Source organism: Plectropomus leopardus, chromosome 8, assembly GCF_026936395.1.
Source record: "Plectropomus leopardus strain MGB_pleo_1.0 chromosome 8, ASM2693639v1, whole genome shotgun sequence".
NCBI lineage: Eukaryota > Metazoa > Chordata > Actinopteri > Perciformes > Serranidae > Plectropomus > Plectropomus leopardus.
The window spans coordinates 5241141-5253108 of NC_142183.1; the positions used below are offsets into that span (position 1 = coordinate 5241141).

The 11968-nt window shown below is 40.0% G+C and overlaps 1 long non-coding RNA gene across 1 annotated transcript in view; it reads right to left on the reverse strand.

The window, feature by feature from the left end:
• The window catches only part of LOC148188830 (uncharacterized), a 236092-nt gene that overhangs the window by 132267 nt on the left and 91857 nt on the right, over nt 1–11968 (reverse strand). The gene's annotated exons all lie outside the window — the stretch shown is intronic.

The window sequence follows — 11968 nt, forward strand, 5'->3', positions numbered from 1 at the left end:
AGCAATGCAATAATGCAAATAAACAAAGAAACCTCATAAACGGTCAAATATAAAGAAGCAGATCTATGTGACCTCTGCATTTCTCTGCAGGGAAAAAGTTATATATATGCATGTAGGGCTGGGCAGTATGGAAAAAAGTCTTATTGCGCTAATTTTTTTCATACCAGTCAATATCGATATATATTACGATATATATCAAATCATTTTCTGTCAAGCATAAAGGTTCCTGCCTGCCAACATTCCCAGTTAGAGAAAGGGTGAAATAAGGTCATGTGCTTGTGGCCCAAGGCCCCCAAAACATTAAATCTGCCCCTGGTAATAATAATGAGAGCTCAGCGTGAGCGGCTGGATGAGACACAGAGCGATGTGTCCTGGTGTTTCTAAATAATTTATTTAAAGTCTGATTAAACCTGAAACTAACATAAAGTAGTCTGTAGAAGTCTAAAAAAAGTCATCTCTGCAAATTTGGCTTTTGTGAGGCCTATGTCTGATCATTTTTATGCTATTTATTATTCATGTAAGACCCTACATTCCTACATTCTATATTAATAAAGTTTTTGGTGATTTGGGTTTCCAGGGGCTTTAATAACAGCCAAACAATACCAGAAGATGTTTACAAACTCTCACAAATCTCATGCAGTATAAGTCTCATTTCTCCAGTTGTATGCTCAGTACTTCCCAAACATGTATTTTCACTAAAGTCATGCAAAAGACTGTTGGTAACTATGTGTTTTAAGTCTTTATGTTTAAGCAAAAATACATGTGTTTGGGAATTACTGTGCATAACACTGAGGAAAGTTTTTGGATTTACTGTTTATTGTTGAGACATGCAAGAAAAGCATTCAAAAAGTTAAATTAAAAGGTTTTCTTCATGAGTTCAAGGTAACGCAGTGAAAAATTGATATACAATTGGTCATTTTGCTGGTAAAGTGCTCCTTTAAACTCAACACATAATGCAAAATGGTGTTTATCTTAATTTAACTCACTTCACATTAGTTCAGCTGCCTGAGTGCACTGACCTCACGGCTGCAGCATCAGTCAAAAACAAAGTGAAGTGATGAGGGGGAGGTAGTAATGAGTAATGATAAACATGCGCACCACATGAAAACTGCTTCAGCAGAGACAGTTACCAGAATAGAACAGTCACCAAAAGAGACTGAAAGACACAAAACAGGATCTTCAATTAATCACCACTGAATCAACTCTGTCAAATCAACATTATAATATTATATTCACTTTTGTAGTCGTTTGACCACTCAAAGTGCTTTCACACAACCAGTCACATTCATCCATTCACACGCACGCGCGCACACACACACACACACACACACACACACACACACACACACACACACACACACACACACACACACACACACACACACACACACACACACACACACACACACACACACACACACACACACACACACACAGGTGGCCGAGGCTACCATACACAGTGCCACCTGCTATTCAGTTTTTTTATCAGGAGTAATTTGGGGTTCAGTATCTTGCCTAGAGAATACTTCCACATGTTGACTGGATGAAATGAAATGGGGGGGGAAGCAAATACCAACTTGGCAGGAAATGTCCCACAAATTGATAGATTTTTTTTTTTTTTTTTACCAAAAATTCATTGAAGAGGGAATATAATAAAAAATTAAAATATATGCATTTTTTTTATTTTCAACACTTTTTCTAGGTCATTTCTTTTGTTTTTGTTTTTGTTTTTTTTTTTTGCTTATTTTTAGGTAATTTTCTTGCAATTTTTTTTTATTATTTTTGCTAGATTTTAAGCCATGTCTTGTCAAGTAGTTTGTTAGTTTGTTGCCTCCCCCCTATGTTTTTGATAGAAATCAAAACAATTTGCTCAGGTATCAAAGAGTTAATTCCAGGGCTCACCTCCTCGTGTCCAAATGTTTTACGCAAACCAGTTGCCTTACAGAACCATTTTGTTCAGGGCACCACCCTGCATCCTGAGTTTAGTGCTGCAGATGATGACTGTGATTGGTTTAAAGAATACAAATAACCCAGAGCGTTGTTTTTACCTTAGTGCAGATTTCTGATGGGTTCAGCCAGACTAGAGCAAAGAGAGCAGGACTTCTGGCAACTGAAACACAGTTAGGGTTTGGGAAAGATTGTGGTTTTGGTTTGATATTTTATTGTTTTTCTCAGTATTTAACCAAGTCGACAGTCTATCCCTAACCTTCACCAAGTGCTTCGAGATGTTTAGACATAATTAGACAAGTATTAGCTGATCATTCTGTCTTCTGCCAGAACAGCGGATATTGTTGGAAAACAAATGAAATATGTTCGCTGTGAAAGTTTTGCAAATACGTTCAGTATGACTATTTTGCATTGGCAGTACTTTTACAACCCGCAGATATAAACATGTCCTTTTAATATTGATTAAACATATGACGCTGGCAGCAAGTTCTTGATGTGAATTAGTTATATTTGACAGTTTTAGGGCTCAGCCTATAAAACTGAGTAAAACTAATAAAACTGTGGGTAACCTGGGATTAAGTTAGTTAACTTCTAATTATTATTGTTCCCCATAAATTTGTATGTGATTATGTTGCATCCTCTATCTGCACAAAGAGATAGTGTATCAGTAATTAGTCACATGTGCTTGTTGCTGAGCTGCTCTGCCTCCAGCTGCCTATAGCAGCTCAGGCCGAGGCCAGCTGCTGCTGTAAGTGATAAATGTGCAGGTACTGTTCGTGGAAACAGCAGGAGGCCGGGAGGTAGTAATTACCTGAACTTAACAACAATATACACTGGCAAGGGTTCACACTCTGTAAAATATCCTAATATTTACTCCATTATTTCCATCGTTTCTTTTGGAAATTATGACCCTTGTCTCTCCGTCTAAAACTGCTGACCTCCCAAGGGAGGCCTCATTATTCCCGCAGCGGCTGCCTCTCTATCTTTGATTCCAAATATCACCTCTGCGCAACCCTGACCTTTGACCCTGAGTAGTAAATTCTCTGCTTGCTCAGGTACCTCGGCGCCACGCTCCTTCGGGACCCGAACAGCGCCTTTAATTGCTTATCCTCATCTCCGCACAGACGTTTGTGGCATTGCAATTGGTGCGTCGTATAAATTTGTGGGCTTGACGTTGGGTTCGGAGGAGGACCGGTGCCAAGGAATATATGTGAGTCTCTGTGGCCTCCTTGTGTGTCTTGGACAAGAATACAGTCATGAAGAATAGGAGTAGTCGGGTTCAGGGCTCTGTGAACTGGGGCAGACTGAATATGAATAATTTTGCGCTCACTTTGCTATAAAACAGCTACTTTACACTCAGAGGAGCTTTAACGGGTCTGACACATGTTCTCTGATGGATCGCTATCTGTCTCTTCACTGTGGTTAAATTAAAGAGCAAATTATACTGCCGATAAAGTCTGAATAAAGTAAAAATAAATGTGTATTCTGAGTTTGTGACAAAAGAGAAAAATGTGTTATGAACCACCAAGACAAGTTTGAATGATTAAAGTATTGCCAAGTATGTAAAATTAGGTTAAAAAACTGTATTCTCTGCTCTGACATGCTGAGGGCGTGTCCACTGAAGGACAGTCTTGCTCATCCAATATGGCAGTGACATGGCAGCAACGAGCCAAAGCAATAAATGGATAAAGGCCCGATCCCATTTTTCATTTTTATCCTTACCCCTTATTTTGGAGTGCCACCTCACCCCTCCAAATAAAGGGTGGTGCAAAAAACCTTCCCCTATTTAATGGGACAACCCTAAAAGACACTCATCAGTACACACAGTCACTAAAAGTGTTGCAGGAGTTTGCAAATATGCCATCCTCTGCAGTGGGGATTTCTCTTGCTCCAGGCAGCCATTTAAAACTGCCATGAAGCTCAAGATTTATTCACAACTTAAGTTCACACTTTAAAACTATCAAACAAGTCATCAAATCAAAAAGAACTCTGTTTCATTACCAGGCCAATAGTGGTGCTTTTGTAGGTTAGTAAGCCATGCTCCTACCTTGCTAGTCTGCACTGATATTAGAGGAGCGGTAACAAGTGCTGCAACTTTGCTGATGGTCCTCAGTTAAATTTTGGGCATCATGTGCCATTTAAGGTGAATGCAACGTGGAAATTTTGCTGATTTTCAACCAGCTCTGTGTCACTGCAGAGCAAGCAGGCAGTGTGTGCAGATGAAATGTGTTTCAATGATTTCTAACAACACTCAGTTTGGAGGGTGCCTCTGAAATACCTTTGTTTGCAGCAGGTAACACTTTACCCCTACCCCTCTATTCCAACAAGAATCAGCACACCCTACTTCTAGACGTATTTGCCCATTTTCAACCAGCTCTGTGTCACTGCAGAGTGTACAGATGAAATGTGTTTTGCTGGCAGCATGAAGGAAGGTTGAGCATTGTTCATTTAGATGATCTGCACATGTTGCAACAAAATCAAAAAGTTTCCTTTCCACCTGTTCTTACTCCGTCTCTCTCAAACACACAAGTTGTGATGCTCAGTCTTTTTCTTTGTCTGTCTCAGTCCACAGTCCTGACAATTGTAAATCCACAATAATAAATTAAGTTGGCAGTTTTCAGGTCAGGTTTGGGTGGTTGATTAACACATGCAGATAAGCTCTAAAAATAGGTCTTGTGGATGTTAGGGTGTGGTAAGTAAGGAGAGAAGCACTGATGCTATGCGCTCTAGTGTTTATAGTGTATGGATGATGCTGTGGTAAAGGTGGCGTCATCAAGCCATGTCTTTCAGCCTGGCCAAAACAATTCCAGACACAAAAATGGTTGTGTTCAAGTTCAAAACTCCAAAATTCAGAACTATTCAAAGTGTTTTTACATGTTTTCAGCAAGCATTTTTTTAAATTCATAATGTGTTCAGCAACAAGTAAATAATTTGTTTTACCCAGACTTTAAAAAAGGGCAAATACTCTTCATTATAGACATGAGAACAGGCACCAGCTCTGTTCAATCTGCCAGGTTTTAATATAATCCTAAACTGATCATTAAAATAAAATACTGTGTAGTTCACATTGCACATGCCAAGAAACAGGGAGCCGACACTGCTTGTGATTAGCAGTTCATTTCAGCATGCAAACAAATAAATGCAGAGTCAGGATTTCAGCCTCCTCCATCCAAGTTTGTCCAACACTCTGAACTGCATGTCCTCGATAGTCCCGGTCCAAGCCCCAGACCGCACGTTCTTATCCTGGGAGTCCTGTTTTTCGGGGAGTTGTCCAATCACGGCAGCGGCTCGGGGTCCCTCGGTCGACGCGGCAGAGCCAAGGCCCCGTCAGGGACCTCAATCGTTCCTGTACTGCGTCTTTGTCGCCAAACCCCTGGAGCCGACCTTCGCAGCCAGAATGTCCCGTAAAAATAAAAACTACAAGTGGAAAACAAGAGCAGTGAAATGGCGACAACTCTGTGTTTGTACTGTTACTTCCTATAAAAGAAACTCCCCTTCTTCCTCTTTTTTTCTCCCTCAGAGACAAGGAGGCTTAAAGATTTCACATTTTCAGCACTGGATGAGCACATTTTCAGGTTTCCACGGTCGCTCCTGCTTGCAGCCCGAGGCTGTCTTTTTCCACATTCAGCAGAGGTTCGGTTCCATCTTGGAAGGGGTGATGGTGCTCCTTCTTTTTCAGGCATATTATCCTAATCGCTGCCAATGTGCCACAGGCAAAGAGGGCAGCAGGATGATTTATGCCTAGCTTAAGTGATTTAAAAGTTCTTTAAGATATTTTACTGGTCTGCTTCTGCTATAGGATATAAAAACATGTATGGGAGGAGACGGTTACGGGCTGACGGCACAGCTTGCTGTTCCTTCACCGGGATACGCATCATTTATTTGTACTTTAGGTGAGCAATTATGAGCAATAGACGAAATGGGTGAGGGCGGTATCTAATTGAATTATTTAGGATAAGGTAATTCAGAAATTGCAGATATGGGAATTGCCCTTTCCGGGAATTTTCAAGGTAGTTTCAGAGACGTTTTCTTGGCTCCGGGTTGGAGAAATGAAAAGTGTCTGTGGAGAGGGTGAGGGGCTCTGGATCTGCTAAGCTGACATTGATGAAGTTTTTCACAAAGTCATAACCATGCATGGAAAGTCCTGCCCACTGTATCATGCTACCACACACACACACACACACACACACACACACACACACACACACACACACACACACACACACACACACACACACACACACACTCTCTGTGTTAGTTTTGGTGGCTGCAATTCACATTTCCACACATCTGTGCCCGTGTTGTTCTTTAAGATGCTGTGAAATGATACATCACCAGAGCTGTCGCCAGGGACTCAACACCACAAGTACGTGGCGATAAAATTCAAACTAGAACTACCGCCACGCAGTCTTGTGCCTCCAGTCGAGTCGCACATCAAGTTCACATCCATGTCTGTGAAAACATGGACGCTTTGCACACATCTCCCCACCCTCACAGTTAACAATGGCCAGAAAATTTGACTTTCGACCACCACATTCTAATTTGTTCATTCTCAAGTCCAAGTGCATGTTTGTGCCAAATTTGAAGAAACTCTCTCAATGCCTTCTTGAGATATTGCATTCACAAGAATGATACAGACAAGGTAACAGTGACCTTTGACCACAAAATTCTTATCAGTTCGTTGGTCACTAAAAGTGGACGTTTGTGCCAAATTTGAAGAAATTCCCTTAAAGTGCTCTTGAGAAAACTAGTAAACAAGAATGAGACAGATGCACGGTCACAGTGACCTTTCCCTCAAGGCCTATTTAAGATATTGCATTCATGAGAATTAGACGGACACAAGGTCACACTGACCTTGACTTTGGACCAACAAATTCTATTCAATTCATTCTTGAGTCCATGTGGTAGTTTGTGCCACATGTGAAGAAATTCCCTCAAGGTTTTCTTAAGATATTGCATTCAAGAGAATGATACAGACAAGGTCACAGTGACCTTTGACCACCAAATTCTTATCAGTTCACCCGTGACTCAAAGTGGATGTTTGTGCTAAATTTGAAGAAATTCCCTCAAGGTGTTCTTGACAAGACAATGACATAGATGCAAGGCCTCAGTGACTTTTGACCTATGACCACCAAATTCTAATCTATTCATTCTTGAGTCCAAGTCAATGTCTGTTGCAAAGTTTAAGGAAATTCCCGCAAGGCTTACTTTAGATATTGTGTTCATGAGAATGAGACAAATGAGGTCACAGTGACCTTTGACCACTAAAATCAGCCTCATTGTTGAGTCTGAGTGGATGTTTGTGCCAAATATGAGGAAATTCCCTCAAAGCATTCTTGAGAAAATACGTTTACAAGAATGAGACAGAAAAGGGTACAGGGACCTTGTCCTTTTATCTATGAGCATCAAAATCTAATCAGTTCATCACAGAGTCCAAGTGAGCATTTGTACTGATTTGAAAAATCCCCTCTGGATGTTCTTGGGATATCTCGTCACAACAATGGGACATACCAACCTGAAAACACAATGCCTCCAGCCACAGTTATCTCTCAAAGCATAAAAAGCTATTTTTGATAATTTTATCACGACGCTGCAGCTACTCTGTTCTACAGCTCCTCGGCAGATACAACATGCAGAAAGCCTTCAGTCACTGCAGGCCTGATCCCATTATGGTGTGGAAGCAAAAATAATCAGAGCACAATGTGTGACAACATAATTCAGCCGTCAATACACATCTGTGTTACAGTTAAGGGCATAAAAATGCCAAATCTTGACACATGTTTATACAAAATCCAATATGTGGTATTTACTGTTGCTTCACCATATGGACAGAGCAGGGCTTTGGTAATCTTCATTGCTGTGGTCACCAACTATAGTGGAAATGTTTGTATAGATTTAAATATGTCAACCTCGCTCAGGCTACAGCCCCAGGCATGTTGATGCTGCGGGAAATGCAAAAAACCCGGGGGTAAATTCATGTTGATGTATCATTTTCACTTTTTGAACTCACTTTAATTCTTTTAATCACAAACAACACTAGAGTGGAGCTCACTCCAGTGAGTGTTGGAGGCTTTGCCAGGGCGGCAGCGGGCCGACACTAGATGGCAGCAGCACACACTGCTGTCTGCTCCTCCGCTGCATGAAAACTGAGCTCCAGCACTAAATAGGTGTTTGCATAAAGAAGGTAAAGCCATAAAAATTGCACCTCATTTCTATTTGAGAGCAAAGACAGCTTGGCCGCCAGGGTGTGAGAAAACTGACATTGTCACCTGTTAGCCAGACCTGCCTGTCATCACCCAGACTGTTTTCTTTTCAATCACATCCTGGACTAAAACAAAGCTCTAGGAATCCAGTCAATGGAAGGAAAAAGAGAGGAGGAAAATGTCACAGGAACAGCTTTTTTTTTGCATCTATCTTTTGCACACTGGAGCGATGTTTGGAGTGGAAACACCCCGGGAGAGATAAGGTGGGACGTCATGTCTGGCTTTCATCAGGGCACTGCCTCCTGCATGTTGTGGCCACAGTGGTGCAAAGAGCCTAGGAGTCGCTCCAACTCTGCTAAACTCCCACTGCAGGAATCTGAGGTCACTCTGCTGAAGCATGGCAGAAAATATAGCACGCGGCACACTTTAACCCTTTGAAGCCTGGATCGACATCAGTTTTTTTGTGAAGTGCTGAGACACCTTTCAAAAGCATTTAAACCTTTAAAACCTGAACTTTTTTTTTTTTTTAAAAGGCAATCAGCAGCTAGGCATAAAATTTCCTGCCACATGCAAGAAATTATTAAGAGGTGATAAGAAAATTATCTGGAAATTAGCTTAAAAACAGAGAAAGAATAATTAGAAAATGCAAAATTTTCAAAACAATACATTTAGAATTATTATAATTATTATTATATATTTCAAATTAAGGTTTAATAACATTATTTCTATTTAGCATTTTTTATTTTATATTTTTTAGGTCAAATCCTTTTTATCCAGTTTTTTTTACTTTTGTTTTTTGTGCTTTTCTGGTGACTTTTATTATTTTGGGTTTTTTTCTCACTAAGAACCTTTCAAAAGCATCCAATTCTGAGTAAATTGGTTTGATTTTTTTTATTTATTTTTTTTTATTGGCAATCAGTAAGTATGCATAAAATGTCCTGCACTTTGCAAGAAATTCTTAAAAGGTGACTATAAAATTACCTGGAAAATTAGCTTAGAAAACTGTCCTCCAATGTATGAGGGAAATATTTTTCCTGAAAATTATATTTATTATTACTAGAATTATATATATTTTAAATTAACATTAATATTTTTTTGAAATCATTTTTATTGTAGAACTTTTTTCAGGTCATGTCCTGTTTTTGTCTTTTTATTTTTCTTGTTTTGTGTAAATTTTCATTTTAGTTTTTTGTTAACTTTTTACATATATTTGGGTCGTTTTCCACTAAGGTGCTCATTGCTGCCTCCTCATGTTTTTGAAAGAAATCATGCCACTTTGCTCAGGTTTAAAGGGTTAAAGGGGCCTTAATAAATTGAATGTGCTGCTATTAAAGGAGCCTACCACAACACTGGAAGTAAATGTGTTCAGTGAAAGTATTTGCACTTTTTGAAGTTTTTCTTCCAGTAGATGGAGAGTCACACATGTTTGTTTACCTCGAGGGGAGGGCTGAGATTTATATCCCAATCTTTGAGCTGATCCCCAGAGGCACAATTCATCCTGACCGCTTTTTACGGCTTTCAATAAAACACGCTTTAAAAGATGTTCCTTCTCTTTGTCTGCAGCTCTGATCTGATCACCAGAGCTCCTCAGACCGAGGGCCTTGGCCTGGTTTCCCTTTTGAATATGATCACATCCTTCTCTCCCTCCACTTCCCCTGCGATTGAATTTGTTTTCTTAAATAACCACTTAATTCAAATGTCCCCTTTTTTTGTAAAGCCGTTTAAATAACATGCCCGAGTTATCCCACAAATAAGAGATCTGTCAGTCTGCCAGTGACGCTCAGCGGCGGCTGAGAGTCGTCAGTAAAGATCTTTTACCGCCGTGTCATGATTGTGGCATCAAACGCGTCTCTAATTTATAGTCTCACATCCTGCAGCGGCCCTCCCTCGATGTGTTTTGTTTATAAACGGAGGTAAACTGAGAAGCGGGCGCTTTGCTTCTCACGAGGTCGGGCTATATTTCATGCTATAGTTGACCTTTGACCTCGGAGAGCGGGTCAGACCCCGCAGATTAAGTCGAATATTTGAGGCGAGTGCCACATGGGCCGTGAGACGGGACTGTTGAAGGGTTCGTCCATTAATCACAGCTTCAGCTTTGACAGAGTTTGACCTCCGGAGTCAGATTTCCAGCCCACTGAATCAAAGTTGGTAAATGTCACCTGAAGACAAACGAGTCGGTGACTGCGGACACTAAATCAGGACGGAAATGTGTCTTGTTTGTCCAAATGAAATATTAAAGACTTTGATTTAAAAAAAAAAAAATACACTCAGTAGTATAATGACATTTTAGGTTAAACTATACTTGCAGCCCCATCTGTTCAAGTACACAGTGCTGCTTGATATTTTTGCTCTAAATTTTCGTCATGAGTTTAATTTGGTTATGTCATAAGGGGGCGGGGGAGGGGCTATAAGAGTTTCTGATATTTCAGATTCATTCTGAAAATGTTTTAATCTGAGAAGTATTTTGTCCTTATTTAAATAAAGATCGTTATTAGTGGTTGTGGTAGCAGCATTGTTATTGTTTTAATATTGTTATAATTAATATAACTATTATTAGTTTTGTGGTATTGTAAGTTTAAATACATTTACATCATACTGTATAAGCAGCACCTTGTTACAAACCCCCCTGTTACAGTGTTCTTCATGGTAATGCTATGCAGGATTTTATACACAATGTATATTTTAATACAGAAGAGTTAAGACCCCCTTGCAGTATGTGGTGTGTATTTTTCTGTAAATACTTTACATTCTGACAGTATTTCCTTCGTATTTTCTGGGTTCAGGATGTTTATGGGTGTGGCACTCATGTGAGGTTGTGGCTTTACAAAAAGTTAGCAAACCAAGTGGCGGACTGTAAGCAGCAGACATCCAAGACACACAACGCTGAAAAAAACACAATCATATGGAGACGCCAAATGAGAGCGAATCTAAGGTCGGTTTTTACTTTCACATTCTGTGGCGAGCCTGTAGTATACTTTTAAAACTTTATTAGCTTCAATGGAAAAACGAAAAAAGGATTCAATCTCAGTGTATTTACAAATGTAGGTTTGTCACTCAGTCAGACAAACAGTTTGAACTGTTGCTGCTTCCTGCTTCACAAAGCTTCTGAGAGGGATCGTTCAAACCAGAGCTAATGTTAGGCTGCTAACATCAGTAACGTTACGCTGTATATCACATCATCACCAACAAAGTTAGCCTCTACAGTGTTCACTATATCAGATTTTTCACATCAGTGTTTTTCAGCACATGATGGACTCACACAAGCAGCTCTGGCGGAAAAGCGGACTGCACAGTTTATTTTTTAGATAAAATTGCATTGAAGATTACATTTATTTTTCACTCAGCTTAACTAAACACAGAGTTTAGTGTTAATGTCACCCAGTGACAGGAAATAAACGGCTTTGGCGGACATACAACGCTACCAGGTAGAGCGCACTCAGCGCACTGTGGTGATTTACTTATCCAGAGATAATTTGAAGATATTTGTTCCCCCATCGATTGGATATCTATTGGCTGAAGAGTAGGTGGAGTTTAATGATTAAATCGGGTTTCTAGTTATGCAGTATTTAAAGACTCTAAAGGCCCAAAGACACCAAACTGTCATCAAAGAACTCGCAGCACCAAAAGCAGACTGTTGCATCACCACAGCCAAAAAATAGATATGAACACACTGCAAAGACTACAACAGACAGACAGCACGCATTTTCTGCGTTTGACTGAGAAGAGATAATTCTCCACAACAACAGACTGCAGCAGTCTGTAATCGTCAATGAAAAAGGGAAACCAGAGGACCGCCTTGAGGCTAGTTGGCACATTAA